The sequence below is a fragment of the Homarus americanus genome, unplaced genomic scaffold (assembly GCF_018991925.1).
Source record: "Homarus americanus isolate GMGI-L3 unplaced genomic scaffold, GMGI_Hamer_2.0 scaffold28, whole genome shotgun sequence".
In the NCBI taxonomy this organism is placed as follows: domain Eukaryota; kingdom Metazoa; phylum Arthropoda; class Malacostraca; order Decapoda; family Nephropidae; genus Homarus; species Homarus americanus.
The window spans coordinates 4,531,069-4,552,362 of NW_024742238.1; positions in this window are offsets into that span (position 1 = coordinate 4,531,069).

A 21,294-nucleotide genomic window follows, 5' to 3' on the forward strand; every position below is an offset into this window, starting at 1 on the left:
AACCCAACAGGAAGGGAAGGGATGTCTAGGGTTTAGGGAGATAATAAACAAGGGGTCTGGAATGCCGGGGTCTTGGTATTTATACAATGAGGAGGAGGTGAATGTCTGGGGTCTTAGGGTAGAGATACATAACAATAGGTTGTGTTAACATCTTCGAATGTTCCCCAGGCCAGCCATTGTGACGAGAATTGACTTTTGAAGGGATCTGTGTGTGTGTGTGTGTGTGTGTGTGTGTGTGTGTGTGTGTGTGTGTTTATTGTTGTGCAGTTACATATTTGGGGAATGGGTTACGAATTACAAATAATATACAAGTGACATAAGTGACACAAATAAGACATATAGTAACTTAGATGGGGATCAGCTCAAAATACAGTTCATTTCAACATAGTGACAGTGTAGGGAGCAGTGTTTACTGGGAGTGAATACACTGATTTATTACATGTTATTGATAATTTTACAATGGTTGGGACTGGGCTGTTCTTATAGCGATCAGTTCGTGCACGTATGGGCTGGATGCGGTTGTGGTGTCGAACAGCAATTCTCGGACAGGGGATCTCAGGTGGTAGTAGGATGGTGTAGAAGCTTCACCAAATTTGCAGATGAGGTCGTGGTGATGGTCAGTGAGAGTCGAAAGGGTCAGTGTGTTGAGCGCTTGATATGTGTGGAGTAGGAAGGAGAGAATAATCTTGCATGCCCTCTTTTTGCACTTTTTCTAGGTGTTTACGTTGTGTGGCATTTAGGGAGGAAGACCAGGTGGGGAGGCATAGGTGAGCTTGGGAAGTATGAATGTTGTGTAAACACTGAGGAGCTCGGTGCAGGAACTCCGAGGGACTTGAGTCGGCGGAGAGGTGGAGACGGAAACTGGAGGATTTGACAACTTCACTGACGTGTGGTTTCCAATTTAGTTTGTTGTCTATGGTGACGCCGAGGAGCTTCGTGGAATCTACAACCTGGAGTGTGTTCGGACCTAGGGTAATGGAAGGAGGTGGGACAATGTCGGAGGAGAGGTTGATGTGCATAACCATTGTCTTGGTATGGTTGATGGTGACATGGTTGTTGGTGGCCCAGTTTTGGAGACTGTTCAATAAATCCTGAAGGGCGGTATAGTTGGGAGCGGAATTGTTGACGCTGATCCCAATGGTGGAGTCGTCGACATATTTCCAGCGAGCAGGGGTTTCTCTTAGGGCATCATTGATGAGCATAAGGAAGCAGAGTGGTCCCATCTTGGTGCCTTGGGGGACGCCACAGGTGAGTGACTGAAAGGTGGAGACAGCCCCTCGGAAGCGTACAGCTTGGCGTCGGTCACTGAGGAAGTCTGTAAGCCATGGTATGAGACTTCTCCGAAGCCCGAGGTCAATAGCTTTGTTTATGATTATATTGTGGTCGACTAGGTCGAACGCTTTAGTGAAATCAATGAAGGCGACAGCTACAGACGTTTTTCGTTTCTCGAGATGGCGGTATATGTAATCGAGAAAGCTGACAAGACAGTGAGTGGTGGAGGAAGTTTTCATGTTGCCAAATTGCTGAGGGTCTACGACTCCTGTGTGTGTGTGTGTGTGTGTGTGTGTGTGTGTGTGTGTTCTAGACTATTCATGTATGATTGCGTGTGTATATGATCATATCTTTGTGCGTGTATACATGATTGTGTTTCTGAGGTCATCCATGTGGTTTTGTGTTTACGAGTGTTAATATATTTGTGTAAGCAAATATTTCGTTGTTTTAGGCTGAAATATTGTATACCAATTCAAGTAGTGTGTGTGTGTGTGTGTGTGTGTGTGTGTGTGTGTGTGTGTGTGTGTGTGTGTGTGTGTGTGTGTGTGTGTTATGCCGAGGTAAGAACCAACGCATTTGTTAATTCTTCCAACACTTCACTGTTAAGGCTAACATTCGCTCCACTTTACTCCTGTTGATCTTCTTAACTATAACCTCGAGTGGTTTTGTGAGTTCTCTCTCTCTCTCTCTCTCTCTCTCTCTCTCTCTCTCTCTCCAACCCTCTTTTTCAACCAATAAATACAAAACACACTCATACTACCTATTCATCACCAACTCTCACCCAAGACAACTAAGAAAAAATCAATTTATAAGAAACCCTTAATTATAAAACACTAGGGTGACTGAATTAACCCTCATGGGTGTGCATCAAAGTCAGTAAGGGGATTCCACACACGTTAGACAGGTTCACACCGCCTCTGGGGACCAGTGAATAGCATTACTGTATTGTGAAGGACGAGGCAGCTCGGATTACATGACTGCCGTGTCCCGGATGGCTTGGTGCTGCCGTGCTAATGTGGGGGATCTGGCCAGCTTACACAGTGGAGGTATTGTGCCACCCGGGTTTACTCCTGTTTATATCTGCAGCCAGGTGGGGGCTGCTTACCAGCTGAGGCGCGGGCTAAGCCAGTTTTATCGTTTTATATATATATATATATATATATATGTATATATATATATATATATATATATCACTTCATTTTTATTCTATGTTTAATTGATTGATCATTATTAAACTCCGGGTGTTTTTCTTCATTATGTTGTTTATTCTGTCTTCTCTTATAAATTACTACTTTTTGTGCCATACATGACCCGGCCAAACGATTCACTACACAATATAGTAATACAGACTCTAACAAATAGATTGTTTACAGATGCAAGGACATTACCTTTTACCTATATAATCTACTGCACTCAGAGGGTGCGATTATCCACTTCAGAATTACTAACAGGTTCTTTACTCTCATAAGAACGCACATCCTTCAGGATTAAGACGTTCTGGGCAAGTAGTTCCTCTTCCTTTCCAGTTATACATCTCTACCTCATTCTCAAAAAGTCTTCCAGGTTTCTAAAATATTCAGGACACCTTGCCTCGCCCTCTGGATAAAGATGACTGACGTTATGCACTAGCCAGCACCAGGTAGGCTGTGTATTCCATTGCCCACTTTGGTCACTGACGCTAAGCTCAATGCAAATGAGGGTCTGTGCTCTTAGGCTGAGCCCCCCTCCCCCTCCTGACGCTCACACTGACGAGGCTAAGGATCATATTGCTAAAGCCGATGGAACGTTTAAAAGCGTGTGTCAACAGTGTGCGAGGAGGGAGCTATCAAGATGCATGAAAAGCTTATAATGAAGCAAACATGAATCATTTTACTCCTCTGGTCATTATGTAAAGAAAGTAAACTCCTTACATTATGCAGATACTGTTTCACCTAGCTTTGATAAGATAGTTCTTGGAACAGAATTATTATCAAATTAACAATAAGGCTAAAATTTAAGTTATTGTCATGTAAAAGCTGCTTGGATGTTTTGGTTTTCAAATTGGGACGGAAGACAACAAGTTTTTTAAAGTGAAATTCGTGTAGACTATCGTAAGTTGATGGGTGGTAGAAGGATTTTTATGACTCCTTAAATGTAGGTTTTAAAATGTAGAGGCTGGTTACATATGACTCATGGCATCAGAACTTGGTCACTGATAGCTGATAGCCCTGAAGACTGTCTACTGATAACTGATGGTCCTGAAGACTGGCTACTGATAACTGGTGGCCCTAAAGACTGGCCATTAATAACTGGTAGTCCTAAAGACTGACCATTGATAACTGGCAGCCATAAAGACTGGCCACTGATAACTGGAGAGTGGTGGCCCTGGAGTCTGGCCACTGATAACTGGAGAGCGGTGGCCCTGGAGTCTGGCCACTGATGACTGGAGAGTGGTGGCCCTGGAACCAGCAAGTGGCGAGCTCCTCACCCTGGTCTTTGATAGTCTTTGAAGGAAGGAGCATCAAAGCAGCAGGGAAGAAACCTGGCCTGAGGCAGTTTAATAGCTCAGTTGTGGATGGCCTGACTTTTGTATGCTCACATCATAACAAAGATACGCCGCTGGCACACTGGACTACGAGAACACCAACTACCTCACTGTCATATTTTTATATATGTCCAGAATAAGGTACACTGCTTGCAGGCTGCAGACTGGACGCCAAAATCATCAGTAATTGCATGGTCTAAATACTTTTTTATGGCAAAAAAGTTATACTAAGCTTGTATTCCGAACGAATGTATCAACAATAAGAGTGGACAAGTATTTTCCATGTTTAGATCCAGGTATTACTCTTTCAGATTGGACTACAGAAGAATTAACTATTGGATGACCTAAACTCTTTTTGCTTAATTAAAGATCAATAACATACAGGGTTAAAAACATTACCATCCATTACTGACTTATCAGCTAAGCTGCATCAGCTTTTGTCTCTCCCTTGCTCGGACAAACTGACTAGTTGATAAGTGGGTCGCACCGCCACACTGGTAATTTACTGCCATATTTGTCATTATTTTTCCCAAGGCTATAAACATGTCCGTGTGAGGCTTATAGCTTTTGTTTGTGAAGTTTATAATAAAGGTTATGTGCTAATCAAAAGGGTGAAGAACTGTAATATATTTGTCTAAGTGCCGCTCAAAGATAAACAGCGTGTGTGTGTGTGAGTGTCACTGATTGGTCAAGACTGAAAATATTAACTTTAAGCAGACCACAATCGCTGCTGCTAAATAACTAATATATTTTTTTACGAATAACCAAAATATAAAAAATAAATAAAATATTAACCATAATTTTGGCTCCATCAAGGATATTCGCCGTTGTCATCCATCTTCACGGTAATCGATTTCGTTTTTATCTCACTGGTAAATGAAGATGAATTTGCTCTGAATTTCTCGTTCGTTAGTTGATTATGGAAATGCTGATGAGGGTCATCCATGGGAGATGGGGAGAGGGGTAATGAGTGATACCATAGGAAAGGTGTCATGGGAAAGTACAGGGTGGTCAAATGGAGAGTTACCATGGAAGACGTACAGGGTGGAACAGAACCACCATTTACCCCAGGGATTACAGTATCATACATAATACCTTCTTATATGGATTTCACATCAACCATAAAATACAATTTGCTTCTACTTCCGTGCCCTATTTTTCCTTCTTCTCCTGTTCCTCTTTTTTCTTCCTCCTTCCATCTTTTATCGTCTCCCTCCTCTCCCTCTCGTATTCTCTTATTCTCCCTGGTGTTCCTTTCGTTTATTCCTTCTTCTAAGTTTAGAATTCACTTATCTTCTCCAGTGCCAACAAATGACTTTAGAAATATCTTGATCGTATTTTTTTCCAGAATTATCTTTCCTGACAATGCAACAAGAAATGGCCGCAGGACTGAAGACGTAAAAATTATTCTTAGTTTTGTCTCTTACGCGTTGAAAAAGGATGTGTTCAGTGTTGGGGAAGATTTGGAATTCAGTCTCTCCTCTTCCTCCTCCTCCTCCCTCTCTTCCTCTCCTCTTCCTTCGCTTTTTCAGCCCCCTTCTTCCCAACTCCTCCTCCTCTTCTTTTATCATAGCTTCCTGATCCTCCCCTTGCCCCTTCCTCTTCCCTCTACTCTTCTCCCCCTGCTGCTTCTCTTCCTCCTCCTCCTTCCTCTTCTAGTTTCAGCTTTAGCATTGCTAATTGTAGCTTTAATATAGCTTCCTGCAGCTTTAATATGGCGAAAGAGGAATGATTTATGACAGTCAGTAGTAAACATAATCTTTACAGCCCAGAGTGGGATTTTTCATGTCTTAGTCGAGATCAAAGAGCGGGGTGGCCCCATCAGTGTCCTACCTGGAGGTAATCTTCTCCATCTGCTTTTTTTTTCCTACATATTTTCTTGCTTTTCATGTACTTTTCGCTCCTTTTTACTTCATTTTCTTGATAACCTTTTTTCTATAGCGTTTACCTTTTTTACCTCCTGTCTTTGCTTTACCTTTTTATAACATTTTAATGCTGTTGTTTTTTTTTAATTTTGCGTTCTTGCTGTACAACAGTAAGCTTATAACAGCACAGGGCTTATGGAAGGACAGGAGATAGTGTAGAACCATCCGCTAGGCCACCCGCACCTCCCTACCAAGTTTCAACTGAGTTTTGTGTCGACCATTACGTCGAGATCCCTTACTTCTCGAACATAAACTCTCAAGCTAAAATGTGGACACTTGTGCCAAAGCCAGGTAGTACACTACTGTCTGTTACACTCGTGTGTCAAACACAAGTGCCTCCTGTATTGTCAAACTAAACTCATGTGAGATAAAACCTCGTGACTTGGGAGTAAGTTTAGCTATTAACTCCAGTTATGCAAGCAGATAACAGATAATAGAATAGAACATTACTGTTAAATACCCTGTATGTATAGTCGACAGAAAACTTTCAGAGGAAACTTGGCAGGGAGGTGCGGGTGGCCTAGAGGGCGGCCCTACACTATCTCCTGTCCTGCCATAAGTTATGTGCTCTTATAAGCCAACTTTTGTACAATAATGAAAGGATCTCAAAAGTTCATCACATAATAGTAGTCCTCAGAAAACACACTGTGTCTGTCACGGCATCCGGCAAGTCTTGATGGAGGCGCCCACCTACGCTTGAAGAGACTGTACTAATTTATCTTGATATACCCACACTACGCCGGTGGTGGGGAGACAAGAGAGAGAAGTTCGTAATATTTCTGACCAGTAGATGGAACTGTCGTAGTCTCACATGGCCATTAGGAAATACAGTCTTCGTCTTCGACCTATGAAAAATATCATCCTAATCGTCTCGTGCCAATGACTGCTGATTTCCTTATTCAAACGTGAAAAGGAGTCTTACTGGCATAACCGTCCTTTACGGACAGTGTGGACACTAAGAATTTCGGTACGCAATGGAACAGCCTGACTGAAAGTGCACTCATTTCTCCAACTTGTACAGTTAGGTACTCATTAGAACTAGGTGGACTGGGATTACCCCAAAATCGAATGAGCGAGCTTTAGGACAGGAGGCGAACGCTGTATCTATTCGGCCTCGCACCCTAGAGTTCCCTGTTGGTGACATACAAAGCGCTGGACATGTTTTCTCCCAGTCAAGCCAGTAGCAGAAGATACTCGTACCTTATCAGTTGCCAATGGGAACCTAGAGTCCGTCTGGTCACTGGCCAATAGAGAAGCGAAGACGACCTCGCTTCTATCCAATAGGGATCTTAGTGTACCTCGCCCCTGGCCAATAAGAAGCTTGACTCTACCTTTGTGAACCTCCTGGAAATGTCTCGAGGAGGCTAAGGAGAAGATCTAACGCTGCCTCTTTGATGCCGAAAATTTTTTGCCTTTAAAGTTGCACAAGACTTTTTAGCTCGCCCGAGTTAAGTGAATTTGGAAAGCATTCAAACCCATTACGTGTCTGAGACAGAAAGCTCGAGGAAAATACTCCATAGATATAGAGATAAAATGAGAAAAACATTAAACAAAGCCACTCTCTGCCCGTCAAAAATTCATCAACAATAATAAAACCGAAATACGAAAAATAATGCCATGTATTGATTAATAACTGAAAGCGATAATTAAATATAAAAAATTGATACGTAAATCATTGAATATATAACACAATTATATAAATAAAAAAGTTAAATATGAAAATACATCAATAAATTCCAATAGAGGCAACAATATGATTAAATGACTATGATACTTAACCAAGATATGTCCCACAACCACAAAAATCAACCATAAAACATAATTCACTGATCTGTTTAATATAATGATAACCAGATGGTATTCACAAATTATATTCTATTAATCCAACGGCTCTCGAGAATTACTGAAACATTTACCGGACACAGTTCACCAAAAACCCGTGTACAGTATATGAATAATTCCTAAAGGTGGGAAAAAAATACAATAAAATAGACTTTGTGGATATTAATACTGATGGTTAGGTCTATTGGATCACTTTATTTGATACGGCATTATTGTCTGTATACACCATCATCCGCCACCACCACCTAAACTATCATCCATCTCTTACACCATCATCCATCACCACCTACACCATCATCCATCACCACCTACACCATCATCCATCACCACCTACACCATCATCCATCACCACCTACACCATCATCCACCACCACCTACACCATCATCCACCACCACCTACACCATCATCCATCACCACCTACACCATCATCCACCACCACCTACACCATCATCCATCACCACCTACACCATCATCCATCACCTACATCATGATCCACTCTCTCTCTTCTTCTCTCCCTCCACTCTCTTCCCTCTCACTCTCAACTTTCATCCTTCCCTCCACTCTCCCTCCTCTCTCATCTTCCCTCCCTGCACACTCTCTCGTCTCCCGCCCTTCGTCTCTCCCCAACCCCTCCTCCCTTTTAGACAAACAACACCCACTTCCATCAATTACCAAAAGCTAGTTAGAGTAACCCAGTACCTTTAGTAATTTATCTTAACCTACGTCCAGGTACATAATATTACCAGGATATTCCATGTTATAATTTAATAAAAAATAAATAATAATAATATATTACTCCTGAGATACTTAGTGTAAGACAATGTATATCAACCATAGAAATGCATGAATAAATAAATAAATAAATAAATAAATATTGGCTATACATAGAGAGGGATTAAGAAATGGCTCTACGTAGATATATTAATAATAATAATAATAAATATGTATATCAGCCAGACGACCTAAAATAAGAAAAATATACAAAAATAACATAAAAAAAATAACAAGTCAGCATACACGAACCATCCTAAGTGAATTGTGGGAAAAAAATGGCGGACATCAGAGAAATATTACAGGGCGTGTGTTGGTGATTAATGGTCCCATCACCATTATACAGGGATCACGCCTTAAACCACCATTACTGCTGAGATAAGATAATGGACTGGCCAGCGAGAGGTGGTGGACGAGAGGGAGGGAGAGAGGGAGAGTGAGCGGGAGGGAGGGAAGCAGAGTAGGTGGAAGGGAGGGTTAGAGAAGAGAAGGGTTAATGGAAGAGATGATTGGTGGGTGGATGGGAGGGAGATTGGGGGAAAAAGACGGGACGGAGAGAGGGAGGGAGGGAGAGGAAGGGAGAGGAGAGAAGAGGGGAGGGATACGAGAAGGGATGGATACTGGAAGAGATGAAAAAGAATGAGGAAGGGTAAGAAGGGAGGGAAATGGAGATAAGTGAGAGAGAAGAAGGAAGGGTAAGAGGCTGGGAGAGAATGTGAGAGAGAAGGGGGAAGGAGGAAGTAGGGAGAGAAAGGGTAAAGACGAGAGAGAAGGGAGGGAGCAGGAGAGAAGGTAGTGAGAAGGGGGAAAGAGGAGAACAAGGGAGAAGGAAAGCAAGAGCGAGAAAGGAGTGAGAGAATGGTAAAAATCAGGAGGAGAGAGGAGAAAGGGAAGTAGCAGTAAGGAGGAAATCAGAAAGAATCGGGTGTAACAAGGGAGAAATGAAGGAAAGCAGGAGTAAGGAGGACGTGAAAAAAAGAGAAGGAGTGAAAGGAAGAAGGAAGAAGATAATTACAGAAGAATAGTCCAGAGAAAATAGATTAATTCATGAAGACCAGAGAAAGAGACAGTGATAGGAAAGAAAGAGAATGAAAGACATAAATCGAAAACATGCTCTCTCTCTCTCTCTCTCTCTCTCTCTCTCTCTGCTGAGAACATAAAGGTTGAGAGCATAAGGGAGGGGGAGGAGGAGAACGGCACTGACACAACATAAATATATCTCCCCCGGATGTGAGGAAATGGACAGCCAGAGGCGGTGTGTGGTGTTATTGGTGCCGGGGGCAACCTACATCATCCAATATTGTGTGCAGTATACATGTACACTCAAATGAATGCATCTGAATGGCATTTCCAGCCTTGAGGTATAACAACGAGTGATACATCAATCAAACAGTGCAATGTATGATGCACCTGAATGGCACTTCACGCTTACAGATATACCCCCAGAGTGTGATTTCAATTGCAGAGTGCAAGATATACCGCCGCATATATATATATATATATATATATATATATATATATATATATATATATATATATATATATATATATATATATATATATATATATATATATATATATATATATATAAAAAATTTACCTTAGCTTTCGTCTTTATTCAAGTGAAGATTTTATCAAGATATCTTATCCACGTTTTCATTGTGATCTATATATATATATATATATATATATATATATATATATATATATATATATATATATATATATATATATATATATATATATATATATATATATATATATATTCGAATGGTACTTCAAGCCTTCAGAGTGAGATTTCCATTGCAAATTGCAGAACATGGACTTGAATGGCTCTTGTATCCTGAGGGTGATAGTTGACCTACTAATATGTTTCCTTGTAGGCCATGTAACAAAACACCTGCATTAAATAATCTCATAAATGCTATTTACGAGACCAAAATGAAACTTCGGTTGGACGTATCATCCTGCGTCTTCATATACAGTATACAGTATTTAAATTTCACCAAGTAAAACATATATGACATTATATTCAAAAGAACTAACATTTTCCCTCGAAGTCATATCATACCAACTTTAGGAGTGTTACCCTGACTTTTCTTTTACCTTAAATGGTTCCCTAACTGAAAAAATTAGTCATTTAAGGGACATATAAAGTCACACACCAGCCACCGGTCTATCAAAGACAGCAAACAGCACAACTACTAACACCGCCACTACCATCACTGCCCTCACCACTACCACAACTACCATTACATTACCACCACCACAACCATCACCCTAACTTCATCTATTACTGACAAACTTCCCTAAACACCGCCCAATTACACTCCTGGACCCCTGACACCAGCTTAAGGACTGGTGTATCCACTTCACATGAGAGAGTGTTCGTGTGTGGGTGAGACTCCGCTGTGGCCAATCAATCAGAGTACCGTCCTCACATCTCAGGGTCAGTGACCACAGTCCTTTACTCTAAACGTTCTCTGCCTGTTTTTACCAATCCTCCAAGATTTTGTATCCCTATATATGGGAACCCAGTTTTTAATTCCATTCATTCATCCATCCCCTGGCCCTCCTACCCCCATCTTTGCCCATTAAGAGTTTTGTTATATCTCCTCCCTAATTATATGACCAAAATATCATTTTTTTTTTCTATACATTTCAAGTATTTCTCTTGACGTTTTTGCTACCTTAGTACTTCATTTGTTTTCCTGTCAGTGTAACGTATTCTTAACATTCATCTATAACACCACATTTCAAAGGCCTCTAACCTCTTTCAGTGACCCGTGCCCGGGTGGGATAATCCCCATTTAAAACGTCTTCTCCTTTTTCCATTAACTTGTTAACTAGTTTTTGTAATGCTTCTTCACTAACTGTAAACGAGGGATAAGATATTTTGAGTACGTCACCATCGTCTTTGTGTTGTTCACGTTGGTTTGATACACTACTATGACATGTTAAATTTACTCAACTTTTTCTTGAGAAATATGGATAAAATTTTTATTTCAATTTTATTTTTGGTAATTTTAGTGTCGGGTAGACGGGGCTCCTCCATGGCAGAGGATCCCATGGTCACGGTTAGCTCCACTGACCCCAACGTAGAGTCCGAGGTGTTGCTAGTGAAGCAGCATCCCGGGAAGGATAACCCAACGATGGTTTCGTTGACGAAGTCCGAGGTGATGAACCAATCGGTAATTTCGTTGACAGAGCCTAAGGTGGCGGACCCTAAGACCAAGATAACAAACCAATCGGTAATTTCGTTGACAGAGCCCAAGGTGGCGGACCCTAAGACCGAGGTGACAAACCAATCGGTAATTTCGTTGACAGAGCCCAAGGTGGCGTACCCTAAGACCGAGGTGACAAACCAATCGGTAATTTCGTTGACAGAGCCCAAGGTGGCGGACCCTAAGACCAAGGTGACAAACCAATCGGCGACTTCATTGCCATTGGAAACGATGTCAAGGGCATTGAGAATGTCCCTGGGGGGGAGGCCATACGGCATGACTCTGTCAGGCAGGAGGCCCAGTGCAGTCAATGGTGTCGATGGGACGATCATCACCTCCACCATAGTTAGGACTGATCACTTTCGGGTGTCAACTTTGACCACCGCTGTCAACAATAGTACCAAGAAATATCCCTGTGGGAGGCACCGGGTCACCCCAAAGCCCCTCGCCACTAAATCCCGGAGGAAGTGTCGATGTTCTCCTCGACACCTCCGTGTAAAACCAAAACCAAATTTGCCGGCTGGATTGAATGCTGGTCCCAATCGCCCTGGATGGTGTCACATTCACCAGTTGTCTGACTGGCGGCGGCAACTCTTGACAAAGTATAACTCAGGCGACCAATAGTTGCCTGACTCTGTCGCCGCTCTCACCCTATCCCATTTCTCAGACTGAGAATCGTTTTTTTCTTGTTTTAATGTACGGTAAAATAAATGTGGTTTATATCTCTAATCTACTACTGTACTACCCTACGCATGTTAATTCGCACTATTTGTAGCAAGTGTCTGTCTACTTTTTATCATATATATATTTACATGTTTAAATGTGTTCCACCTCTTAATTCATTTATGTGAGGGTATGGATGACACTTGTGTATAGCATAACCATTAATGTCACTAACCACAATCCGACCACAACTTATTAACCAACTAAACTTAACATCCGGACATGTTGTTAATGTTTTATCTTGTAGTTGACGATGGTTATGGCTGTAACTCCATCTCTACATGTATTAGTGGCGGACAAGGCAGTTATCAGACATTGAAATATGTGTTGTATAATCATGTTTTTTGTGATTAATCTTTCCTCGCCTTGTTTAAATTATTTATTTTTGCCTCTGATCCAATAACACATCATGCTCTCCTGTTCCAGCAGTTTACAACACTTTTGTAAAAGGATTTTTTCGTAAATTGAACCTTGTCCTGCATATAAATATTTTCTTACAGTGTCCTCTGGTAGTTTATTCTCCCATAAGTACCTTCATGCCCCTTGACCTTTTGTAAGACAGTGTACAGTACTGTAGGTAGGCTTAGCCTAATTAGTTTTTCCTTGTCATTCAGGTTCCTCAAAAAGGGTATAATAAGCTTAGTTGCCCGTCGCTGGACGTTTTCCACCGTTACAATATCTGATCAGAAATGGTGAACGACCTTAGATGTCGTTTTACACGAGCAACTTATAAAACCTTAAATATTTCTTCACCCAGGCTTACCAGTGCCCAAAAGAGAGAAATCTCAGTGAACTGGGCTAGACCGTGTGATCGTTAGGATATAGCAGTCAATCCTACCATCTAATACACACACACACACACACACACACACTTAATTTTGGCCAAGGACAGACATAGGCTATGAGTTGCCCCCTCTAATTCTAGGGGGTTGGCCGCTTGTTAAAATAATACTCGGCTCATGCCAACTCTTTCTGAGTGAGTCGTGAAAATAGTGTTGTCGGAGTGTCGTGGCTGTATCCCATTCAGGTCAAGTTTTAATTTGTCAAAAGGAACACGGGCAACGCCGGGTACCCAAGCTAGTTTATCATATATAAAACAAAATGTAAGTAGACTGAACTTGCAAAAAGTTAACACGATTCAAAGCGTATATATGGTGAATGAGAAAATATATGATTCAGAATATAAGTATAGAATCTATGAACATTTAATATGATTAAGAACACATGATTCAGGGACAGGTAAACAGAAACGAAATTCCTGGAAGAGTCCTCGACCTGCTTATGTAACAATGACCTCGACTTTTGACCCAATAACCCCCAAGTTAACAAATGAAGAATAAGCCCTGTTAATAATTGTTCGAAAAATAACGAAAACTGCAATAATTGGCTACAGCTGCGTTAGTACGAAGATGGTTGCATGGTACTGTTCATAGTGAGATGTAGCTGGAATAAAAATATCTCGAGCAAATTATCTTGTCGGTCAGTATGTCAGAAAGGCAACGACTAGACTGATTAGCATCTGCAAAAAAAAAATAAAATAAAAAAAATAGGTGAACACTAGATCTATATCGCCCTAACGACAATTCTTCAACTGTGACAAAATCCATAAAATCAAATCAATTATAACAACAAAATTGGTGTTGAGTGAAATTCACCAGTAATCTTTTAATATCACCAGAGGGGAAAAAAATTAAAAAATTAGCACACGGAAAATTAATATTCCTGCTATCACGTTAATTGGATGATATACAGGGCGACTTTCTGATTATTGGGGAAACACAACACAGTTTACAAATATATATACGACCCAGATATATAACACATTCTCTTCCCTGATTCTCCTACCCAAACAGGAGATACTATACCTTAATAAAGCGAACGTTTTTTGTGTGAAAACGGGGAGGCGTGTTAGCATATGAAGCAGGTACTGTGATGAACTAGCTGGAGGGGAACTTAGATATTGTGGTGTAGATTTAAAACCCTTCATGATGAGAATGGGGGAGGGGGGAGGGCGGTACGCAGGAGAATGGATGGAGTGTAACCATAATAAACGGGAGAACGAGGAGGAGGATAAACAATGAACCAGAGAGAAGATATATTTTAGGAAGAAACAATATACGCGTTTTATTTTTTTTAGGAGGACTTTTGGTCAGTTGCCAGGGGGACCACGAGGGAGTTATGACAGGGGTGAGGGGGTAAGGGGGGTGAGGAGAGGGATTCATGAGGGGTAGGGATAGGAAAGGAAGTAGAAGGATGGGATAAAAAAAAAAGACACAGGAGATGAGGAGAAGGGGAGGAGGAGATATGGACAATGAAAAGAATAATTAGGGATAGGAGGGGTGAGAGGCTCCAGGTAGGAAAGGGAAGGATGAGAAGGGTGAAGGAAAGGTGAATGAAAAGAGGGACCCAGAAAGGAAAGGATAATATAAGGGGAGTCGAGAATGGGAAGGACGCATTCAGATAGACCCAAAAGAGGAGGAAAGGAACCAGGAAGACCGAAGAGAGTAGGAGGGTTGGGGAGAGAAGGAGAGTACGGAGAGGAAAATAAACAACAAGACCCAAAAGAAGACCCCATGAGAAGACCCCAAAAGAAGACCCAAAAAGAACATCCGAAAGAAGATCCAGGAAGTAGCCAGCCAGACTCAGGAGAGGGAAGGGAAGTGCGCGTCAGAAGGCACTATCGACGACCTGCCACTCACTGCTCCTACACATGCCTGGCGAGGTTCCTGAGAAGGGCTAGGAATGTGGGCCGTGCCAACCACCGCTAAAAATGAGTCCCGGACCTGTTATATACCTACAACACTTAATACAAGGGCGGGGAGAGGGGAGAGGAGGAGTGGAGGGGGAGGGGGGGAAAGAAGAGGAGGGGTGGTAGGGGAGAAAGGAGGAGTGGGGGGAGAGAAGAGGTGGGATGGTGAGGAGACAGGTTCGGGATGGGGAACGGTGGCGATGTGTGTTTGAGAAGGGGGAAATGTGGGAGGGTGGAGGAAGGGAGAAGAGGGAGGGCAAAAGGGGGAGTACGTGAAAGGATGGGATGAGGGGATAAGGGGAAGGGAAGGTTGGAAGTTGGAGGATTTTTTTCCAGATAATAATAATAATAATAAAAATAAAATTCCTCTATCACAATATATCCTTTCTACTAGAATTCAGAGACAACCAGATTTTTTTTTCATTAGTGTGTGTGTGTGTGTGTTGAACCCTCAGTAAGACTCATTAAATACCACACAAAAACTACTACATTTGTCGTATTCATCGTAATGTTGTTTAGATATAAATATTTACATCAAGTAAGTCACATTATACTCCTCTGTACCTTGACGACAAGTAACGAAAACAAGACAAAAAATCCCCAGTATTTGCCCACCAGTTAAGATCATGTTATGTAAATTCTGCTCCACATTCCGCGCCAGCACATTAACATTCACCAAAGGGAGCATCTAAATTAAATTTGCTCCTTCATAAAACCAGAAACTTGTTAGCCACTGTATTACTTTTTTTCAGAACCAGGGAATGTCGTGCAGTTCCTCCATACTGAGCTGCACCAAGTTAGTATAGACGACAATAATCCAACAGGCTGTAATGGCTTTAACAATCAGCCTAGCTCTAGTGTGTTCTTACTTCTTAAAATTCATCAGATAATTGAGACTGAGAAAAATATGTATATTTTGCTACAGGTTTAAGGTAGAACTATAAGGTTATCTTGTTTTTCTCCTACGGCGTCATGATTTATATATTATATAATATCTTCAATTGTGAATCCATTGCTTTAAAAATAACTTAATTCTTCGCCACTACAACTTTAAACACGGGGCAAAGTCGTGTACAGTAGTTCTTGTGTACGAAGTTGGAATATAAAACTAAAAATCTTGATAAGCTGTTAAATGTGATAATTTCCATGAGAAAAATAGTTCAGTTTTGGACTACGACTTTTCTATAAACTGGATAGTATATAGAGTACGAATATACAACGGTATAAGAAGCTGTTGTACTGCTTGTATATATAAACTTGATATACAACATTCCAGCTAAATGGAAATATTTGTATAATCAATTTCTTTAATAATAATCAAAATCATAGCTACCATAAAGCATTTGTTAATATATATATATATATATATATATATATATATATATATATATATATATATATATATATATATATATATATATATATATATTGAAAAGTGCAGCCAACCATTCTGTAATTGTTTACAATTAGGGATAACAAACGAGTATGGTCGGCCGCAGCGCCATTAACAGAAAACATCATCACTCAGTTTTAGTGAAGCCTCGCCAGCTCAGCCCAGGGGGAAACTCACCTCCCCACCATAACATAGTACAAGAAACACTAAGATAGATAACCAGGGAGAACAAGTTATGAAATTGAGAAGCAAAGTGAGAGCAGAAAAGACCGAAAGAGAAATGAAAATGAGAGGAAGTGAGAAGAAAATAGTTATTAAGGACATTAACACCTATTTTTTTTTTTACTTGGGAGAGGGCTAGTATTGCCACCAAGAGCCGTGTGTGTGTGTGTGTGTGTGTGTGTGTGTGTGTGTGCGTGTGTGTGTGTGTGCGTAAAAGTAATAATAAGGTGATGTAGAGAGGGGAAGAGATATGAAAAGAGATAGAAAAATAAATTAAAATAGAGCGAAAAATATTAAAAGAAAAGAGGAGAAAAGAAAGATATAGAGAAAGAAACAAAGGAAGAGGAAGTACGAGAAAAAAGAAAGAGAAACAGAGTAAAATAAATGAAAGCGGTGAGAGAAAAAGAAAGTGAGACAATGGAAGAAAAGGAAATTCTTAAATTTGAAAGACAATTAAAAAAAACACAATGTGAAAGAAAAGAATTAGAAAGAAAGAATCAAAGAAAAGAGGGAATGAAAGAAATGAGTAGAAAAAGAAATTAAAGGAAAAGAAAAAGAAAGGGTGAAAGAATGAACAAAAGAAAAATAAAAGAAAAAAACGAAAAAATTATGACATGAAGAAGTTTCCAATTATTTAAAAGCTAACTGATGGAGGCAGAAGGAGGGGGCTAAGGGAGGAAAGTGAGGAATGGAGGGGGCTGGAAGGGAGAGGGGGTGTGAGGAGGAAGGGAAAGGGGTCGGGAGAGCTTCAGGGGCGGGCCAGTTTCTGCTGAGGCTCTTTCGTCTCCCATAAAATAAAAGATTTCATACTTCAAGCCTTCATTTACGGGCGTGTGGGTCATCCTCTGGCCAGTGACCCGTGAGATTCTGCATCAGCTGAGGGAACGATGGAGGGTGATGCCATTTACTTGAAAGCGAGGCGAGAGAGAGAGAGAGAAAGAGAGAAAGAGAGACAGAGAGAGATCTATTTATCTATCTGATTCTACAGTATATATGTATATATATATATATACAGTTTATATATCAATCTATCTATCTACGCATTTACTCTCTCTCTCTCTCTCTCTCTCTACCTAATTAATTCCCTCTAAGGCAAAATAATTGGGTCATCTGGGAGGTAATAACACCACCTCTCCTACTCCATCTTGACATCTGAAGCTGTTTATGTAAATTTTTCAAGAAATTTTAGTAGGGGAACTCAGGGTTAAGATGTCATCTCTCTCTCTCTCTCTCTCTCTCTCTTTACTTTTATTATCGACAAAGGATAAGAATTACCTAAAAATATTATCGAGACAAACAAATTCTCAACCTGAAAACACTTAAATATGAATTATTACCAATTTTGGCACTGAACTTTGACCTTCGATTCATATCTGATAGAGAGTTGGGTTATGTTAGGTAAGGCTAGGTTTGTTTCGGTTACCTTGGGCACTACACTCGACCAGCTACACTTCCCTAAAAATAAAGATAAAGTACCCTATCACAACTGACTGGAGAGGCTGTGTCCCGGGCACGAACCTGAGACCCTGAAAACAGGAAGCGAGCAAAGTATCCTTTCTGCTGCCGCACCCATTGATTCGTATCTTCCTTCACCTAAATTACATCATTCCTCCTTCTGTTATCATCCATCCCATCTGACAAGTTTCATTAAAATAACTCCACTCGTTTTATAGAGTGTTATCGAGGTGTTCAAGAAAAAGATATAATGCTAAAAAAAGAATATGATTGGAACTTATATTTATCAATATTATCAAATTACCTGTATTATCAAATGAGTTCCATACTGTGCCGGTCTAGAGAGAAACAGCATAACTTTACCTAGTTTAGAACACAATTCAAGGTCGCTGTTAGAATATTATACACAAGTACACACATGCCACCCATCCACACACACACACACACACACACACACACACACACACACACACACACACACACACACACACACACACGCATACACACACACATGGACACACACACACACACACACACACACACACACACACACACACACACACACACACACACATACACACGCATACACACACACACGGACACACACACACACACACACACACACACACATACACACACACACACACACACACACACACACACACGCGCGCGCGCGCGGAAGAAATTATTTAAAGTACCTTTCGTCTCCATGTTAGGGCGGAAGTAATTATTTTAATTTTCCTGTTGTAAAGAAAGAAGGGCGGGCGAGTGGCTGCCTTACGGTGAGTTGTCCGTCAAGGGCGACTCCTAATAACATGTTCAAAGCGTGGCAGTGTATTTCCTGGTGCTCAGTAATCTTGTTATATCAACTTATTATGTGTTGTGATTCTGTGGGGTCATTATTTATCAGAATCTGTTATGGTGTTGTGGCTTTGACTAGATTTATAATAATAATTTATAGTATTATTATCATATTATTGTTATTTCATTTACATTATGTACACATGTAAGCATATACGTACTTCTGACTATATAACATATATGTATGTATTTGTGTATAATTATAAACAAAAAACAGCTATACGATCCAGCCTGTGAGTGGGTGAGTCGGTGAGTCTCCAACTACCGGAATTTCCATGCACATCAAAAGGACCAAAGCCTACACTTCAATATAGACGCTCGCGACATCCATCTGATTCTCCAGGTAATTCCTCTACGTAAAAAAACATTATTAATAAATAAATAAACACAACATGAAATAATAATAATAATAATAATAATAATAATAATAATAATAATAATAATAATAATAATAATAATAATAATAATAATAATAATAATAATAATAAAGACGAAAGAATATCACATAACACAAAACTCCCAAAGCCTTAAAGAGAGTCGAATCCCATCATTGAAAATAAATTACAGTACGTTCACATTATCGGGAAAATATCCACACTAGAGGCGCACTCAATATACTTCCTATGAACACCGTCGTCTATAAGCTGCCTATGGACATTTTTTTTCTTCTGTTCATCCGTTTCATCAACAGCACACAGTGGGTCCTTTAAATCTCTCTCTCTCTCTCTACAGGTGCTATTTTTAATTAGTTCGACGGTCCATCAAAGGAGGAGGGATCATTAGTTGGGGATATAGTACAGGTGCTGGTGATATAACCTGTGAGAGAGTGGGAGGTGGGAGATGGCCTGGGTGAGGAGGAGAGTGGGTGTGGGAGTTAGGAGAGGGAAGAGAGGAGGAAGAGAGTGTAGGAAGGACAGGGCAGAGGGGAGAGGGAGTATAGAAGGTGGGAAAGAACCTGAGTGGGGGCTGTACAAAAGGGTATAAGGAATAGGGAGTTTGGGAGGTGGGAGGGAGAAGGGTTACGAACAAGACGATAGATAAGGAAGTAAGATCCAGAGAGAGAGAGAGAGAGAGAGAGAGTAAAAAGTAAGAGAATTTGGGAGAAGGAAGGGAGAATGGAAAACTGAAAATAAACTTTTACCTGGGAGATAGTGGGAGAAGTAACGATGATGAATAAAAATCAGAGTACAGCAGTGTGAGGAAAAGGCGGGCATGAGGGGAGACAGGGGGAGGGGAGAAGGTCGGTAGAAAGGTGATGACAGATAGAGGGAGGGAGAGAGAGAGAAAGGGGGGCATGGTTAAGGGAAAGGGAGAGGGAAAGAATGTACAAGAGAGAGGAAAAGAGAGGGAAATAAAAGGAGAGGGGGTAAATAACGAGAGAGGGAGAAAGAGCGATAGCGGTATATAAGGAATCAGAGAGGGCGGTAGAATGAACAAGAGATAGAAAGAAAAAACAGAGAGGGAAAGAGAGATAGAGATAGAGAGTAAAGCAGAGCCAACAAAAAAAAGATGCTATTTAGACAAATTACGACGAAGAGACGACGTAAATACTATGAAAGTGAAGGTATGATTATTCAGAAAATTTTTATGTAAATTTCCTTTATGCGAACAAGTACAGTGCTTGATTCGGGTTCCGTTCTTCACAGCTGCCTCATCACCATGGCCGAGTAATAAACCCTGTCCTTCTGGGAATGGTCTTGTTTTGTCACTAGTCATCTAACATGTCAATAAAGCCCTAATATATATACCGGACGCTTGGCAAATTTTCGTGTCATGAAGACTCCCGACATTAGATAATGCCAAACAACTGAAAATTTCCCAAATTTTCAGTATTTGGGGTCCAGGTGAAATCATATGAAAACTGGACGAGAATTATTTTGACGACAGTCTCGAAAAAATTTATATATACATACAGTTTCCGCAGCTTGAACTAGATGCGTGAATCATACATTCCACATGGGTTGGACAGCTAAAATAATATCAAAACAGGAAAGAGAATTTATGCAGCGTTGAGGGAGGTTGGGAGCGCATATACCATCAGAGTGGACAAACTGCCGTCGCTCGAGTGTGTTGAATAAACATGACGTAGTGTTTGGTGGGCGGGAGGCAGGAATGTTGGAGACGGTTAAGGGCCGCGCCGGAAACCGCCTCCAACATTGTTATGTTGCCTCACAGGAAGCCTCCAATATTGTTCATCTGACTTGCTAGAAGCTCTCAATATTGTTCTCCCCCCCCCCCCCTTACACACACACCAGAAACCGCCAACGCTGCCCTGCTGCCCCACCAGAGATCTCCAACACTGCTCTAATACTTCACCATAAACCTCCAACGC